Genomic DNA, 18,174 nt, shown 5'->3' with positions numbered 1-18,174 from the left:
CTTTGTTGTGTGCTGGTGCATATGTGCCCATGTATGTGTGCATGTGTGTGTTTATGTGTGTGCATACACTTCGTGTGGACTTCACTTACGTATATCCTACATTTGAACCCAAGCATTAGAAAACATTTTCTGTGTTGCATTTCAATCTTCAAGTTTGCCTTTCGTATACTTTTGAGTCATAATTTCTATCTATGAGAAGATGATGCTACTGAGTTAAAACACAACTCTTCATTTCCACCGGCATGATGAGCTAACGCCAGAATTCACCCGCAGGCCCAAGGAAGAGGTCAGAAATGCTTGTGAGGCAGATATTGATTAATGCAATATCTCTAAGAATGGGAAATATTTTCATTGTGTTGAGTCGATTGATCCATAAACAATCATGACCCATAATCACCTACTGTAAACCTGTGTTTGTCAAACAGTATGTGGAACTCCAATGACACTCTGAAAATTTAAATTCCCATAATTGTTTGCAAATGAAAATTCTTTTTAGATAATTATGTGAAATTTTTCATTTATATCATTGATAACTGAAAGAGCATTGCTGATGAGTTAAATTCTATTTTCTTTTATTCCTCCAAATCATACATTCATCTTACCCAAAAGTTTCTCCTTTGTGAAACTGATAAATAGGCTAGAATCCATACAGAATGTGGACCTATACCCTTAGTAAGAATATTCATGATATTTCTTTAATTAGTATATACTTACAATACTAGTCAAATGATAGTGTTCCTTAAAATTGATAGTGTTCCTTAAAATTCCTTGTAAGTATACATTAGTTTTATAAGGGATTCTGAAATATGCATTGAGCAAAGCATTTTGTCTTCAATAATATATAAAATCCAAGCCACATTTTCCTCCTTTTAGACCCTGTTATTATTTTAATGCTTTTACATTGTACAAAATTAATTTTTTAAATGCTCAGATTTAAACTCTCAGGAAAGTGGATATAAATAGATGTAGAAAGAAGATACACAAAGAATAGCTGAGTGACACAATGAAGAAGCACTCAAATGAAAAATGCAAGCACTTGAAGTTGCTGAGCCTCGATGCGCTTTTGACGAAGGACAGCCTTTCTCTGGGCATATATTTCTCTTGTTTTTTATTGTAATAATCAGTTTCCTTTTATGAAATCATATTTACATATGTAGACTGAGTAAACCTCTTTCTTGAAATGAATCTACTAACCAAAACTCTATGGCTTCTGATTTTTCTTATATGTAATTTTGCTTGTGTATTTTTTCCCTTAATTATGTTAGTGTATCCATTAAAAGACACCATCAATTTTAAGGAACACTATCATTTGACTAGTAAATTGGAAAGGGAAAAATGAAATACTATCAATTAAATATACATAACTATTGCATGCGAACCCAGAATTCTAAAAATGAATTCTTTAGTGAAAAGATAGATATGCATTTTAGAATTTAGAATATAGAGATATTACGCTAGAAGTCTGAGTATTTTACTGATTTTCCATTTTAAGAAAAAATTATCATGACAAATTTTAAGTTGCATACATTATTTTATTGTCTAAACTTTTTAAAAACATTATCAGCTTACCTTGGCATTTTTTTTCTTTTTTTAATCTCTCTTTTTATGTTGTGGACTTTTAGTAAATTAATTTGTACTCATTTTTATTTAATTAAGAAAGCTAAGAATAAATGCCAGTGTCTAATCAAACTGTTTCCCAGATCTCAAAAGTTTTGATGTAAAGTGTCCTTATTGCTATCTTATATAAATTTATTCATGTGTTTATTTTAAAATTGGTGTCTATATTCCATATGGCAGACACTATGCTAAGCGTTTGGAATAATGTGAGGAACAAAAATGAAATTCGACAGACATTTTAGTAGGGCATGCTGCTATTAAACACATTGTCATGCACGATATGTAAAAATGAAAATGTGATATGTGACCAAGCAGAAATGCATGGATATATAGTTTGGAAGTCACTATGTATCAACATGTACCCCTGGGATTTAATCTCTGGAGTGATACATCAAGAGGCTAAAGCCAGTGACCAAGAAGTTATTACTCAGTACTTATTTCCCAAGAGGGACACACTACACCACACAGGGCCTCCTGGGGAAGTGCCAGGCTCAGTGAGGGGGCAGGAGTGAGGGGACAGCCTGGGCCAGAGCCTGTGTTGTGTTTTCCGTGGGAAGCCAGATCAGGACAGGGAAATCCCTTTAAGATAGGGTTGGTCTCTAGTTGTTTGGGACCTGGCTGTGGGTTGATTTAGAAAAGAAGAAATCTTGGCTTATTGGATGACAGTCAGATAAAGGAGGTGGTTGAGGGTATGGACTCACATTTATGAAGAACAATAGGTCAGTGGCTGTTCATGTAAATAGCTCCTTATAGATGGAGGCAAGGGTGTTTCCCGAGGATTTCATCTACACGTGAGGTTTATGAGTCATAATGAGTCTTTGGTGTGTATATTCTTTAAGATCCACTAATACCTAACTTTGTAACTTTTTACAATCGGAGGGAAGAAAGTATTTTTTAAATTTTCAATTAGCTCAACAATAGAGAGAATGACCATCACTTTAAGAAATTAGTCATTACAGTTTCCCTGAACATGAATAGTCTATTTGTATTCTTTGTTCATTTTTCTACTATTTCCATATTACTTCCACCTAGTTTAAAGATGTTTATACTATTTTTAACTTATATGCTTTTCTGATATAACTAAACATTTCTGGAAATTTTCTGTCAATTCCTACTTCTTTGTTCCACAGAGAGTTTAAATTTTATGTAGTCGGTGTCTTGCCTTATGAACTGTATGTCTGGGATCTCATTTAACAGGTTCTACACCAGCAAAATAAAATAAAGATATTCTCTGATATTTTTCCAACTCTATTTGTATTTTTGCTTTTACATGAGAAAAGTAAATTCTATGAGGACACTTAATTTATGAGAATCTTACTTTTGAATATTATGTAAGGTAGGTAGGTACTCTTATTTGCAACTTAGAGCTTTTATCCCAACATGATTAATGTAGCATTTCAGATTTTAGTTTACATAGTTGTATGTGTATACATGTATACGTGTATATGTATGCGTATACATGTATGTGTGTACATGTGTTTATATACATATAGACACAGGTAAGTCTTATGTCAAGGTTTGTGCACACATGGATCACATATTGCACTGTCTGTTCTATTCCGTTTGACCATTTGTTTTGCTTAGGGTCATTACAACAATATTTCTTACCGCCACACGCTTGTAATGTGGCTTCCTCTGGCAGAACAACTTTATTCTCATCACTCTTGTTTGTCAAAATCACAATAGCTATCTGTGGACTTTCAACATTTAAAAAATGATTAAACCTTCAAAAACTCTAGTGGAAATTTTGATCCAAATTACATTGTAATGATAGAGTAGTGTGAAGAGCTTTGAGATAGACATCTTTCTTTTATTAAGTTTTCCTATCCATAAAATTTGTACATCTCTCCATTTAAATATTTTCTTTCTCCTTTAATTTTAATTTTCAATGTAAAAGTCTTATATTTTTCTAGGCCAGTTAGCTTCTAGATATATTATTCATATGTATGTGTGATATTTTGCCTTGCAATATATTTTCTGGTATAAATAACCACTATTAAGTTTTGTAAGCTCATCATATATTCATGAGATTTGATAAATTTCCTTACTGATTTATGGAGACTGCTTCTTAATTCTGTTAAATTTTCACTGTAGCTGATCATATCATTTGCAAATCAAATTATTCTTCTTCCTCATACCTCTTGTTTTCATTTTATCATATGGCCGGGGCCTTCAATTATATATTAAAAAGTAACATTGATTGTAAGCACACTTCAATTTTGTTTATAAAAGATATGAGTTATTCTAAACTGTTTATGTAAGTTTAAAAAAATATTTTTATATGCAGCCTCTGTCAAGTAATTCATATTTTCTGTGCTTTAATAATAAAATATTGAATTTAAACACATTTTACTGTATCAATTGAGATAATCTTGTGATTTATAAATTCATTAGTATTTTGAATTTCATCAACAGATTTGCTGATATTAAAGCATTCTTGCATTTTTAAATATACTTGACTATTTCATCATTCAGAGTCAAATAAAAATAGTCCAAATATAATATCAGCTATTTAAAATATAAAAGTAAGGTGGGCCTATGATTTTCTTCTTATTTTCTTTTAAACATCAATTTGATGCTACCTAAGGTGTAAAAGAAATAGCATAAACTACACAACAAATCGTTACTTTTTTTTTGTAATAAAGGGTTGAAATGTTCTTTGTAAATTTGAAAGCGGTAACCCTCAAGAAGACAGTGTATTTGTATAAAATGAAGATTTTTTAGCATTTTAATTGCTTTGCATTTTTTCTATTAATATACATTCAAACACATTGATAGATATTTATTTTTATTACTTTGGGCATGTCTATTTTCTTTGGTATTCTGAAATTTTTAAAGTTTTATATTTTGCTTTGTATATTCTGTTTTCTTCTTGAATAGTCTTTCCAGATTTTTTTCTCCTATTAATCTACTGTTTAAAATTCTTATTTTTAACTTTGTCTACTGTGTTACTACTTTTGTTCATAATTATGTCCTTTATTTCACAGTTTTCTTCTTTAATTTTTATTACAACTTTGCTTCATTCTTTCGGTTGATTATATAATTCCTATTCTAGTTTTTGGTGAATAATTTGTCCATTCTTTTTTTTTTCATTCAATTTTTCTGACAAATTTATTTCAAGTTATAGATTTCCTGTTAAAAGCTGCTTTAGTATCACATTTTTGTGCACTTTTACTGTATCCTAGTTTTAGATATTTTATAATTTTTTACATATTTTTTCTTGAATCCTAGGGTTATACAGTAGCGTCTAAGTTGGTTTCTAAACATATGACTTTTTACAAAATCTCTCTTGCTAGTGACATTAAAAGTGAGAGATCATGTTCCATATAACGGCGATTCTTTAGAATTAGAGATGTTCTTTGCTGCTCAATACAGCATTATATTTCTCAGTGTTTCTCATACAGTCAAAAATAATAGTATTATCTGTTGGGTTTTAAATTATTTTACCAGACACGGTGGCTCACGCTTGTAATCCCAACATTTTGGGAGGCCGAGGCGGGCGGATCGTCTGAGGTCAGGAGTTCAAGAGCAGCCTGACCAAAATGGCGAAACCCCATCTCTACTAAAAATGCAAAAGTTAATCTGGCACAGTGGCAGGCAACTGTAATCCCAGCTACTCGGGAGGCCGAGGCAGGAAAATTGCTCGAACCTGGCTGAGATTGTGCCATTGCCCTCCAGCCTGGGCGACAGAGCATGACTCAGTCTCAAAAACAAACAAACAAAAAAAATTATTTGCCTGTGTAGACCATATGCATATATGGATATCTATTTACATATCTACACGCATAAATACATGCACATGTATCATATATTATACATGTATAAAATATATACTTTTAATTTCATTGCTCAAATATTTGTATGCATATGTATATATATAATTTGGTCAGTTTGATTTGTCAGTTTTCTAGATAATATTTTTAAAATCTTTAACTATCATTGCCAATTTATCTATGGTTTAATATCCTGGAAACCAAGGGACTTTTCTGCTCAGCGCTCTACCCAGCTTTCCGTGTTAGTGCTACGGAGTCGTCACCCTTATACTCAGCTCCATAGCAGCCAACATTAGGACTAAGGAAGCCAGCCAGCTCCCCATGCTAAATGATCACCTATTAGGAAACGAAAGCCTTATATATTAAGTATTCAAAGAATATTTTCAAAAATCTTTCTGATTTCTTATGCTTTCCTGATTTCAATATTACTGCCAATCATTTCATAAAGAACTTTAACATTGTGATCTTTTGTTTTTATGTTTATGAAATGAAAGATCTCTTCAAGTACTATTTTTACATGAAAAACATGAGTATGTTTTCTGAGTACTTATTTACCTAACAATATATTTACATTGTCTTAAAGCAAGACAAACTCTTAAACACACCCACAGATTATTAGAAACTATTTTAGTTTTTCTTCCATTATATCTAAGAAATTCTGCAACAACTATTATTTGATTTTGTTATTTATATTGATTACTAGAGGGGATGCTGAATTCGTCTGATTTTCTGTCACTTTTAAGTAGCGTTCTGGCTTTGACTCCATATTTTACAGTTATCACTACTTTGTTTTAAATTCTATGTTATTCTGTTATCTGATTTATTCACTTATTTATCCCTCCCACCATCCGACGTTTATTATTTCTTTAATGATTTCCAGGAGTGATATTTTCTTCACAGTCACAAGGCAACAGTTGTTTCTGGTTTCAGTGACAGTCCATGCTATAGTTTCAGATTCCTTAGATCTACAAGCTATAGATGACTTGCTGTGCTTCCATCCAAGGACAAGTGTCTTCTCTCAGCAGGGGTGAAAACATTGCCTACAGAAGGCTTTGCCGGTTTGCCATGAGAATTTCTACTTTTGTACAGTCCTTTCTCTTGCCTTCCTCATCTGCGGTTGCATTTTGAGACTTCCACCACTGCAGTGCATTTACACTTATGGGAGAAACAGCTATGGGAATGGTCCACACAGTTCAAACACTAGCACATGTGCAAAGACGGGATGCTCAATGAGCCTTCTGTCCAGCAAAGAACCTGGATCTCCGTAGGATCAGTGCCTGCCATGGAAGCAGGGAGATGGATGGTTTTTATATTGTGTGTGCTGAGCATGGTTTTTCTTTCATGAGGTAAAGCCTCTGATTTACTTCTTTCTGTTTAGTTTCTGTAAATTTAAGAGAAGATATTCCTTGCACAGTTTTACATTAGCTTGTCAATATTTGTGCTCAGTCCATGTCCACCCTAATAAGAATTACACATGCATTTTACTGGATGGTGAGAGGCACTGACATGTTTAACTCTGAGATATGAAAATATAAATTTAAATCATTTATCTTTCATTTTATGCACCATTTTGTATGCCATTTGCAGAAAAAATTAATCCCAACTTTACATCTCTCTTCAAAACATTTTTTTTTTTTTGGTAAATTTACACAGAGCAGCGTTTTCTAAAGTCACTGAATCCTTTGGATAGTGGCCACAATTCTGATTCTTTGTTTTAATGGTCAACCATTGTCAGAGCCAAAGCAAATCAGAGAGCAACCTTAATACTAGAATAGCTGGTGAGGCACAAGAAATAAAACATGTCTGTTCCAAATGAGGAATCAATAGATCTTATGGAGGCAACCCTCTTAAGATGTCTTGTCAATATTTAATGGCAAAGCACTAGTTTTCCTGGCCTTCTCAACTTCTCTTCAAAGGATGTAAGATGCAGCTGGCATACTTTGAACTTTTTATCCCACTCACCTATCTCCACTGGGTTTGCTGTCTGGTCCTCAGTTTTCTGTCCCCCAAATAATGTCGTGCTTTGTAGTATATGCTGATGAAATCCTTAAAAACAAGAGATTAGAAGATTCAACCGAGAAAAGTAAATGCAAGACATCTTAGAGGAAGGGTCAGTTTTCCTTTGCATAAAATAGCAGTTCTGATCTATTCATCACATTCTATCACACTTTTTTTTTTTAATCAGAAGGAAGAGAATGCTACATTTTTACAAAATTGTTGCCAGTTGTTCTCTCTTGGCAGACAATTTTAAAATTTATTTTAATTTCAATTTTTATAGATTTAGTGGGTACAAGTGCAGTTTTGCTACATGGATATATTGTGCAGCGCTGAAGTCTGGGGTTTTCGTTTGACCGTCACTGACATCGTGTACATTGCACCCAATAGTTAATTTCTCATTCCTCACCCTCCTCCCACCCTCCCACCTTTCCAAGTCTCCAATGTCCATTTTTTCCATGGTGTGTACATGTGGACACATGATTTAGCTTCCACGTATAAGTGAGAACATGCAGTGTTTGAATTTCTGTTTCTGAGTTATTTCACTGAAGATAATGGCCTCCAGTTACATCCTGGTTGCTGAAAGAGAGATGATTTCATTTTTTATCGTTGAGTTCTATTCCATGGTATATCTATATTCCATTTTCTTTAGCTAATTATTTGCAGATATTCTAACTCCATGAATACCCAGGTGATGACTGAATGTCATAATATCATGCACTTCACAGGAGGAGGCAACACTTATTTATTTCAGTGTTCCAGGCAGGGAAGACAAAACCCCAGGAGGAGGAATACATTTGATTTCAGAGTGAATTTTAACAAATGCTTTAAAAACTCATTCTAAAACCACTAGAACCAACTGGAATTTCATCAGGGAAGCACCAGAAACAACTCGTGGGGCTGAATTTCTGCTGTTTGAAGAGTCACTGTGACTTTTTCAAAACATTTTGAAAAAAAAATTCGAGAAGATAGTGAGGAAGAGCACAGAGTGGTGTTTCGAATTTTACCATCTGGAAAAACACATGCCTTTGCCTTTAGTGAATCTTTAAATAAGAATGAATTTAGAACCTCCTTTTTTATATTTAACTTCAGACTTCATAAAAGCTTTATTTAAAATCCAAATCTCAGCAGAGATTAATGTTGACAGATGCATAACTTTCTAAAACAAAGATTCACAAATGTTTCCTGTTGTAGCTCCAATGCACAGGTGACTGGTTATTCTGAATAAAAATGCACCAGTAATAATGAATGAATATTACTGTGCATTCTTAGTGATACTACACTGTGTAGCAGAAAAGGAATGAAGAGAAATAGGACGTTTTTTCCTTTATTTATTTTTATGTCAAATGTTGGGAGAAAAATCTTAATATGATTTTATTGTTTAGGGCTATTTTTAAAATGGCATTTGCAAGACTGTAATTGGACTGAAAATGTGATATACATTTCATGGCTATGAGGATTTAGGATTGCTTTATGAGTATGTGCATTGAAACCTTTTGTTTTTCTTGCAGTTCTGCAGCGGATTTAGAGTATCTTTTAACCAATGCAGTATTGCCACTCCCTTTGTTCTGTTCGTTTGTCCTCAGCAATTTTTTTGTCCCCACCCATCTTTTTTTGGTTTCTACTCTAAGATCTGTAACAAATCACATTGTCCTTATTTTATAAACGAGGCTACTGAGGTAAAGGCGAAGGTTGAGCTGATGATGTGTAATGCCATTTCTAATTTTAATATTCTATGAGTCTAGTATGTCATATTTCTTAATTTTAAAAGAAACCATGTAGTGCTGTGTACATGTGCATTTTACATACAGATTTTTTAAAAACTGGCATACAACCGCATTATGAGTTAACAGATTTCATACTTATAAAATATAAATAAAATAACAAATGCATTAAAGAGAGCTACTATCGTGTTTCTACGAAAGGCCCTGATAATACATTGTGTACAGTGACATTTAGCAATCTTTTGAATGACTGAGCTCGAGTTCCTGACAAATGCCATCCACAGGTAAAAACGGGAAGTGGACAGGATGGTAGAAGGGCCACTGAGGAGTCATCAGGGAGCTGCATTCTTTGGAAACCTCGAAAAGAGCTCTGTGAGGTTATCATTCTGGGACTTGATTATCCCCCACTGTAAAAAAGGGGAATTGAATGAAATGGTTTCTGAGGATGCTTCTCACTCTAGATTTCTGAGCTTCTATTTAATATTCACTGATTCCAGAGTTCCACAGGTACAGAGAATGAGTCGCTATGTACCAATGTCTTCAAGGTGCTATTTGTAGAACCAAGTGTAACCAAAATTTAATTTGTATATACGCAAGGGAAAGCAAATGAAGCGGAAAACATTGGCCTAAATACCAAGGTTAGATAAAAATGAAGTATAAACCTAGCTTTTACTCTGTAAGATACATTAGCTTGACTATCTTTCATTCTTACACTTGTAGTAATGCTACTTGATGTTAATAATAAAAAGAGAACTTAACAGGTATTAGTTCAGCTGAGTGTCATAGTTTTGTTACACTGAGCACTAAAGAATTCAGACAGAAAAATGAATGAAGACAGCAATGGCTATTATTTCTAGAAAGAAGAGCTATATACTCAACGTATGCATTTATTTAAGTAGAGTATAACTCTAAGAGAATGAGTAAGCGTAACTACCAGCCTAATACTTATCATACTGCAGTCAAAAGGACTAAGTCTAGCAAAGCATAAAATAAATTCAAGACTGTTAATTTCACTAAGAAGTCTTGCAAGCCAAGACTGATGGTACTGACTCCAGCTAGGAGATTATCACAACGATCCCTAATAGTGATAAGTGATTAGATGGTGAACTGAGATTCTGATAATAAAGATATAAGAGCTAGCATGTACTGAGTGTTTATGTGCTAGATACTTCTCTATGTACTACACACATACTAGTCAACTTAAGTTTCAAAAAACTGTGATTAATTCTCTCTAAACTCAGCAGCAAAATAAAGATATTGTGTCTAGCTCCTTCATCATTACCGTATTCTGCCTTTCTTTTTCTTTCTTTTTTTTAAATTTTTTATGAGACAGAGTCTCACTCTGTCTTCCAGACTAGAGTGCAGTGGAGCAATCTCAGCTTACTGCAACATCTGCCTCCTAAATTCAAGCAACTCTCCTGCCTCAGCCTCTTAAGTAGCTAGGATTACAGGCACTTGCCAACATACCCAGATAATTTCTTTGTATTTTTAGTAGAGACAGGGTTTCACCATGCTGGGAAGGCTGATCTCAAATTCCTGGCCTCATGATCCGCCCGCCTCGGCCTCCCAAAGTGCTGGGATTACAGGCGTGAGCCACTGCTCCCAGTCGTGTTCTGCCTTTTCACGAGGGTTCAAGAGGGGACACAGCTGATAAATGATTAGGAGCTAGAAACAGGAAACAGGGAGCCTTGGTGGTCCACATGCATCATCACATTTGGTGGTCTATAGGGCCACAGTGAGCAAAGTATGAAACCTCTCTTTCAAAAGCGTTCTTCGTAATGCACACACACACACGAACACAAACACATCTGCATTAGACTTTCTTAATGTCAAGGTGATTTTATAAGCACCTTACTATTACATCAAAAACTCTTCTAAAGTGTTTATTAATAATGTGTTTTTCAGAAATTGAGTATCTGAGGTCTAAGGTTAATCACCTGAAGTCAAACAGATTTAAACCTGCTTTCCAGTCCCAAATCCACATTTTTTCCCATGACATGAAAGACAAACAAGAATTCAGAAAGAAGGGAAATGAAGTTGCACCTGTCACAATGCACCAGAGAGATTTTCCTCATTCTTTTTAGCAAGTTCATAGCTCCCATCCATGTACATTCTGGTCTCATGTAGGTTTTCATACTAGGGATTGCATTGATCTTCCTGAACCTTAATTTTTATTAGCTAATCAGTGGAGTTCAAAGATGGGCATTTAAAAACCATCCTGGAGTGCTCTGGAAATGCAGGCGGCATAACTTACTTGTCATCTGATTATTGTGAAAATAAGTTCATACCTCCTACTATTGAAAGTGGATGATACTCCCCAGAGTTCTTTATGCAAATATAGAATTCAAGATTAGAAGTTTGATTGATCCTCTTTGTTTGCCTCTAAAAACAGTAAGATGAAACAATCTCAGTCAATCCATTAGACTTCAACAACTGGCTCAAAATGTCCTATAGTGTAGGTGAGTGGAAAAGAAGTCTGAAAAAAACAAAGAAATGGAATAAATGCATTAAATTTGTTTTATGTATGAGAAAGAACTATTTGAGTCAGTCATCATAAAGAAGTATGCTTTTAGAACTTAAAAAATTCAAGACCCATGGACCACCTAAATAATTGAATCTGGCTTTACTTTTGATTCAGAAAGTTCTCTTCAACTGCAACAATTGGACGTCTCTTTGAGTCTATAGTAATTAATTAAAAATAAAAATGGAGAGTTAGCTCCTTTATTGCTTTCTACATTTTTCTCCTTAATACCATGGTGTCCCAAGTCTCTGAGGACCCCAGCAGAGTTCACTAGATCTGAGAAGTGAAACGCATCTGTTCAAATCTGAATGGAGTGCAGGGGACAAGCGATGTCAGAGCACTAAGGGCATCTCTGGGTAAGTTTTTGTTTTGTTTTGCTTTTTTGTGTTGTGTTGTGTTGTTTTGTTTTGTTTTTTGAGCTACAGTCTCACTCTGTGCCCAGGCTGGAGTGCAGTGGCGCAATCTCCACTCACTGCATCCTTCACCTCCCAGGTTCAAGTGATTCTCCTACCTCAGCCTCCTGAGCAGCAGGGACTACGGGTGCATGCCACCACCCCCAGCTAATTTTTGTACTTTTAGTAGAGATGGGGTTTCACCATGTTGGCTGGGCTGTCTCGAACTCCTGACCTCAAGTGATCTGCCCACTTCGGCCTCCCTCAGGGCAGGTTTTGTTGGCACACATACTTAACATGATAAATCATGGTGGAGACAGCAGAACGTGGGCTCCAGAATTTAATCATAAGATTTAAGGGCAATTTTGGATAGTTTGGTATGACGTAATTATTCAATGATTTTATACAGTTGTTAGGTAAATGAAGCCAGCTTTAACATGAAGTATCAGAGGGCACTTGAAGTAAAGTAGGTGTCAGAAGCAGCTTGATTAGGGCTATGTGCAATCCACATGAGGTGTGAATAGTGCATCGGGATTTAAAGTGGAGAAGAACACAAGCTTATCTGCTTGTTTTTCTCTCAACAGTTTTTCACCAGGATGTAACTGACTGCATTGGTTTGCAGTGCACTCCTGTAGTGGCAGTGGCTGTGGGTGTGAGGGGGGAAGAGCGAGTTTCGTTTCCATCCTTGTTGATCTTTGCCAAAATCACATTGCAGAATTTAATGGTTGGGTCTAGTATATACATTTACATTTTGCCCCACTGGCTAAGTATGAATGTGAACCATAATGAAGAAGTTGTGTTGCATGCCAGCCATGAACCAGAGTTACTAGCAACCTTACACCCTTTCTTTACATTGGGATGATTACCAGATGAGGAATGCAAAGCTAAACTTCATATCTTATTATCCATATGAACAACACTAATAGGAAAAATAAACGTTTTGTTTTACAGTTAATGTTATGAGAACATTGAATGCTTTCATATTTATTCAAAAATCTCACCCTTTATATTTAGTATATTGACCATATTGGAAAAATTAGTATCAGAAAATATATAGTATTTCTATGTCTTATTTCTGTTTTATTTCTGGTGAAAAGATTTTATATGTATGTATATATATAAAATATATGTAGATATGTATAGATCTACATTTTATCTATACATATTTAGAATTATCCAGCCAGACTCAGTTTAGATAATCCCAATTTTGCTGGCAACATCTAAAGCATCCTAATCAGGATCCAGTTCAACATATGCCTTCTTCTCTCCATCACACCTGATCAGGGTGTTGACCTTGGCCACCTCCATGTAATAAAGCTTCTTCACAGTCGGTTTGATCTGGTGCTTATTGGATTGACCATCCACAATAAACGGAAGAGTGCAAGTGTGTTATCATCTTGTATCTTCTTCATGACAGACTCAGTGGTCAGTAGGAACCTGAGGATAGCATGGTGGTCAAGCTTGTTTCTCCTGGGGGGTGCTCTTCCAAGGACATTTGGGCTGCCTCTGGAATCATGCTGTCTTGGACCACAGGAATGTGGGTTATGTGTGCATTTTCTTTTGTGTGTGCGTGTGACTGTGGACACATTTCAGCACTGCCTTCTTGGCCTTCAAAGCATTAGGAGGGGCAGGAACATCTCTTTTTACCTTCAGTACCATCTTGTGAAAAGGGTCTATATCTTATTTCTTTATTCATCTAAATCACTTACAATGTCCAAGAATTATGTAAGTGGGAATTGAAATTTTCCTATGTATTTACAATGTATGCTTTCGCCAGGCACGCGGGCTCATACCTGTAATCCCAGCACTTTGGGAGGCCGAGGTGGGTGGATCACCTGAAGTCAGGAGTTCAAGACTAGCCTAGCCAACATGGCCAAATCCCGTCTCTACTAAAAATTAAAAAAAAAAAAAAATTAACTGGGTGTGGTAGCAGGTGCCTGTAATCTGAGCTACTCAGGGGGCTGAGGAAGGAGAATGACTTGAACCCAGGAGGCAGAGGTTGAAGTGATCCAAGATGCTGCCATTGCACTTCAGCCTGGGTGACAGAGTGAGATTCCATCTCTCTGTCTCTCTCTCTCTCTTTCTCTGTCTCTCTTTCTCTATATATATATGCTTTCTAAAATTCTTTTTGTAGAAACATCTTTAACATGGTTGCATGCATATTACCCTACACATAGTAGGTGCTCACAAAACTTCTGGTGAATGAAGGAAGGTTAAATGAATGAATATATGCTAAATAACCCCTTGATTTTTCAATATGTAATAAGCAAGAGTGAGGATGAGAATGTTACGGGATTTTTTAACAGGACATTTCCAAAACTGTGTTCACTACAGTTTCTTAAATATTTTGCAGCCTGGATTCTGTCATCTTTTATGAAATGCCGGAACTTAATATTTCAGTGCTTATGACCAGACATTGTTGCTTAGCCTCCCACCGTGCGCCCAAAGTGCTATTCTACTCTGATCCCCTAACCTGATGGACAGTGTAACAGGAGGTGGGTAGGGACAACAAATAAGAATAGCAAAGTTCACAAGGGCGGACTTTAAATTAGACTTAATCTCTCTCTCTTTTTCCTCTTTGTCTTTTGTCTCTTTCTCTTTCAGGAATTCAGAAGTTGAGAGTTTAATGTCACAGACATGAGTAAACAGGGGTTTACTCTGTTGTTCCTGAGTCACCAAGCAGCCACTCTCTCCAACACCACAAACTTTCTTCTAATACCCAAAGTTTCCCACAGGCAATTGATCAATCAACATTTCAGTTCAAAGAAGCTAAGATTATTGCATTATCCACAATAGGGTTTTATGTAATTCATAAAGCCCAATGAAATGATAGTCAAACTATTAGATATTCCATAAAGGCAGATGCTCATTTGTAGTTTCAGATGCTGGACGCGTGCAGAATGGCTTTGGAAAGGAGCTTTCTCTTCATGAAAGAGAAGACAATCCAAAGGATCATAAATGCTTCCTGGCTTAGTTTATTCTTTCCCACTGTGTTGATATCAGATGTGGTCCGTCCAGATGCATGAATAGATACCTTTAGACCTCCACGGGGATCCGCCAAGTAGACATGTTTAACGAGACAGTAATATGAGACTGAAGTTCCTAGGAGAGTTCAAGACTAAAAACAAAAATACATGAATGCTTAGATTTCATAGAACAAAGTGTGTTTACCCTGTGAGTAAATGGAGAAGAGAACAGAAGCCCCACATCTAAATCTTGGGTATCCCAACATGTAATGGTTGGTGAAGATTTCTGTTAGTAGGCTGAGAAGGAGTGGAGAGTGGGAAAGGAAAAAAATTATACATTTTTAATATTGTATTCTGCAGGCCAAAAATAAAGCGTTTCAAAAAGGAGGGAGTATGAACTGTGTGAAGGACACTTAAAAGGTTACCATGAAGCAATGAGAATTGTCCTTTACCTCTGGCAACGTGGAGAGTGCTGACAACCTGGCGAGGGGTAGGTGAGAAATGAGAGTCCCACAGGTGTAAATACAAGAGAGAAGAGGTGGGGATAAGTGGACATTCAGGCCATGAGTATAGACACTATTTTGCAGATTTTTTTTTTAATGGAGAGCAAAGAAATTGAGTGAGGAACAGAGAAACACATAGAGCCCAAGAACAGCTTTTACAACTAACTTAAATATTTGGTAAGATAGGGTATATGACTGCACATGAGTTTGTCAATGGAAATAATCTACTAAGGAGAGAGGAATAACAATAAGAGATAAGAATAAAAAAATGCTGAATGAATGAAATGAGTAGGCAAGAAAGAATTTAATCCAGTACAGAGAGGGAAGTATTCACATTTGATAAAATTTATAGTTATAGACCTGACACTGAATGATTGAGATGCTTTACATAAGTGAATTTCCCCAAGATGTGAAATGTTATTTGCAGTGATTATTTATAGTGTTTTGCAGTTAAATCCTTCAAAAAGTGATTATGTATCCTATTGTCTAATTTATTTTTGCTCTTAAATGGTTCAGGATCCCTAATGTGAACATAATATATCGCAGATCATGCAGACAGTAGACATGCATTATTTTTCTCTTTTAATTATCTTTGTAATAACTGTAGCCATTATTTTAACCTGAAAGATACTAAAAATTTTTACATTATAGGGAATGCATGAATTGGGGTAGTCAGGAATTGAAGCTACACAGTAATTAAAAGAGAAAACTTTTAACATAAAAATTATTAACTATATACAGGGGATTAAATACTGAGAAAAGATAGGACAGAACACTAAAAAAAGAGCCTTAGGACTCAGAGGAATATGAAACAAGTATGAAACAAACTTGGAAGGCACTTCCCGCCATGCTGGGACTCATGCCTCACTGGGGAAGGTGTATTTGAAGACCACAGATTGCAGGAAGCTCACTGGATTTCCCAAGACTTCCCCAGGCATCCCTCCCTGGGTTCCCCTTAAGCTGACCTGAGCTGGCAGGCAGGCCTGATAAGCTGGAAGCCTTCTCTTGGAGTACAGGTGGACTGAGGCTGGTTATATCAAACCAATGGGCTAGAGGGGCAAGGAGGAAACCCTATGCCAAGATATAGGTTGGCTGAGATTGGCAAGCAGACAGAACTCACATCTTCAGAGGAAGTCACAACTCTGGGAAAGAACTGGCAAGTTGAAAAGTGAGTATCACTGGCTGCGCCTTGGTGGAAGCCACACAAATGTACCTGGGGAGCTTAGTGAAGTGTCCTTCACCTGCAGCGTCCTCCAGGGCTTGCCACTGGCAAAGGAGACACAAGCAGGACACAAAAGGGGAGATGTGAGACTGAGAGGTTGTCAGTCCCCTGACAACTGGTGCAGACACTATTTTAATTGATTTTAAGTTTCCTTCTTGTAGTTGAAGCTGTCTTAACATCCTGTGGGGGCACCATAGATTATCAGTCCGAACTTGAATTTTTCAGGTCAAATAAAATTTTTACACTGGGCACGGTGTCTCACACCTGTAATCCCAACACTTTGGGAGGCCGAGGTGGGTGAGTTAGCTGAGGTCAGGAGTTTGAGACCAGCCTGGCCAACATGGCAAAACCCCATCTCTACTAAAAATACAAAATGAGCCGAGTATGGTGCTGTGTGCCTGTAATCCCAGCTATTTGGGAGGCTGAGGTAGGAGAATTGCTTGAACCCGGGAGGTGGAGGCTACAGTGAGCTGAGATCGCACCACTGCACTCCAGCCTGGGTGAGACAGATCGAGACTCTATGTCAAATAATAATAATAATAATAATAATAATAAATTTTAAGTTTTACATTTTTAAGAAAGGGGACGAAACAAAACGGTGATATTTAACAGGCATAAACAGTCATCTAAGTCACAGTCTACCATATCAAGGTACCTTAAATTATTTCGGAGATATTTCAGTAACTAGAACAGTGGTTCCCAACCATTTTGGCATCAGGGACTGGTTTCGTAGAAGACAATTTTTCCACGGACCAGGGAGTAAGAGGGTTTCAGGATGATTCCAGTGCATTACATTTATTGTGCACTTTATTTCTATTATTATTACATTGTAATAAATAATGAAATAATTATACAACTCACCGTGATGTCGAATTGATGGGAACCCTGAGCTTGTTTTCCTGCAACTAAATGGTCCCATCTGGGGTTGATGGGGGAGAGTGACAGTCAGGCCTTCAATTCTCATAGCAATGCACAACCTAGATCCCTCGCATGCACAGTTCACAGTAGGGTTTGTGCTTCTATGAGTGAGAATGTAATGCTGCCACTGATCTGACAGGAGGCTGACATCAGGTGGTAATGTGAGCAATGGGGAGTGGCTGTAAATACAGATGAAGTTTTGCTCATTTCCTTGCCACTCACCTCCTGCCATGGACCCATAGTCCACGTTCTGGGAGTTCGGTATCTCTGAACTAGAGCATTGTACTGTACTTCTCTAGAAAATGAATTTTTATAACGATTCACTAAATTCACTAAATTTAAGCAGCTTCTCTGTCTAAACAAGTAATATGAACCACCTCCTTGGGAAGAGAATATATGAGATATATGTTATCTATTTCCTCATGGACAAATTATTCTGAAATTAAAGTGACCACAGAAGCAATTACATAAAATGGTATGCTTTGAACCATATCATCTTCAGTCATAATTCTATGATATTCAAGTGTCTCTGCTTAATATATT

Source organism: Pan troglodytes, chromosome 7 (genome assembly GCF_028858775.2).
Source record: "Pan troglodytes isolate AG18354 chromosome 7, NHGRI_mPanTro3-v2.0_pri, whole genome shotgun sequence".
In the NCBI taxonomy this organism is placed as follows: domain Eukaryota; kingdom Metazoa; phylum Chordata; class Mammalia; order Primates; family Hominidae; genus Pan; species Pan troglodytes.
The sequence above is the reverse complement of the archived record's forward strand: the minus strand, read 5'-3'. Positions refer to the sequence as shown.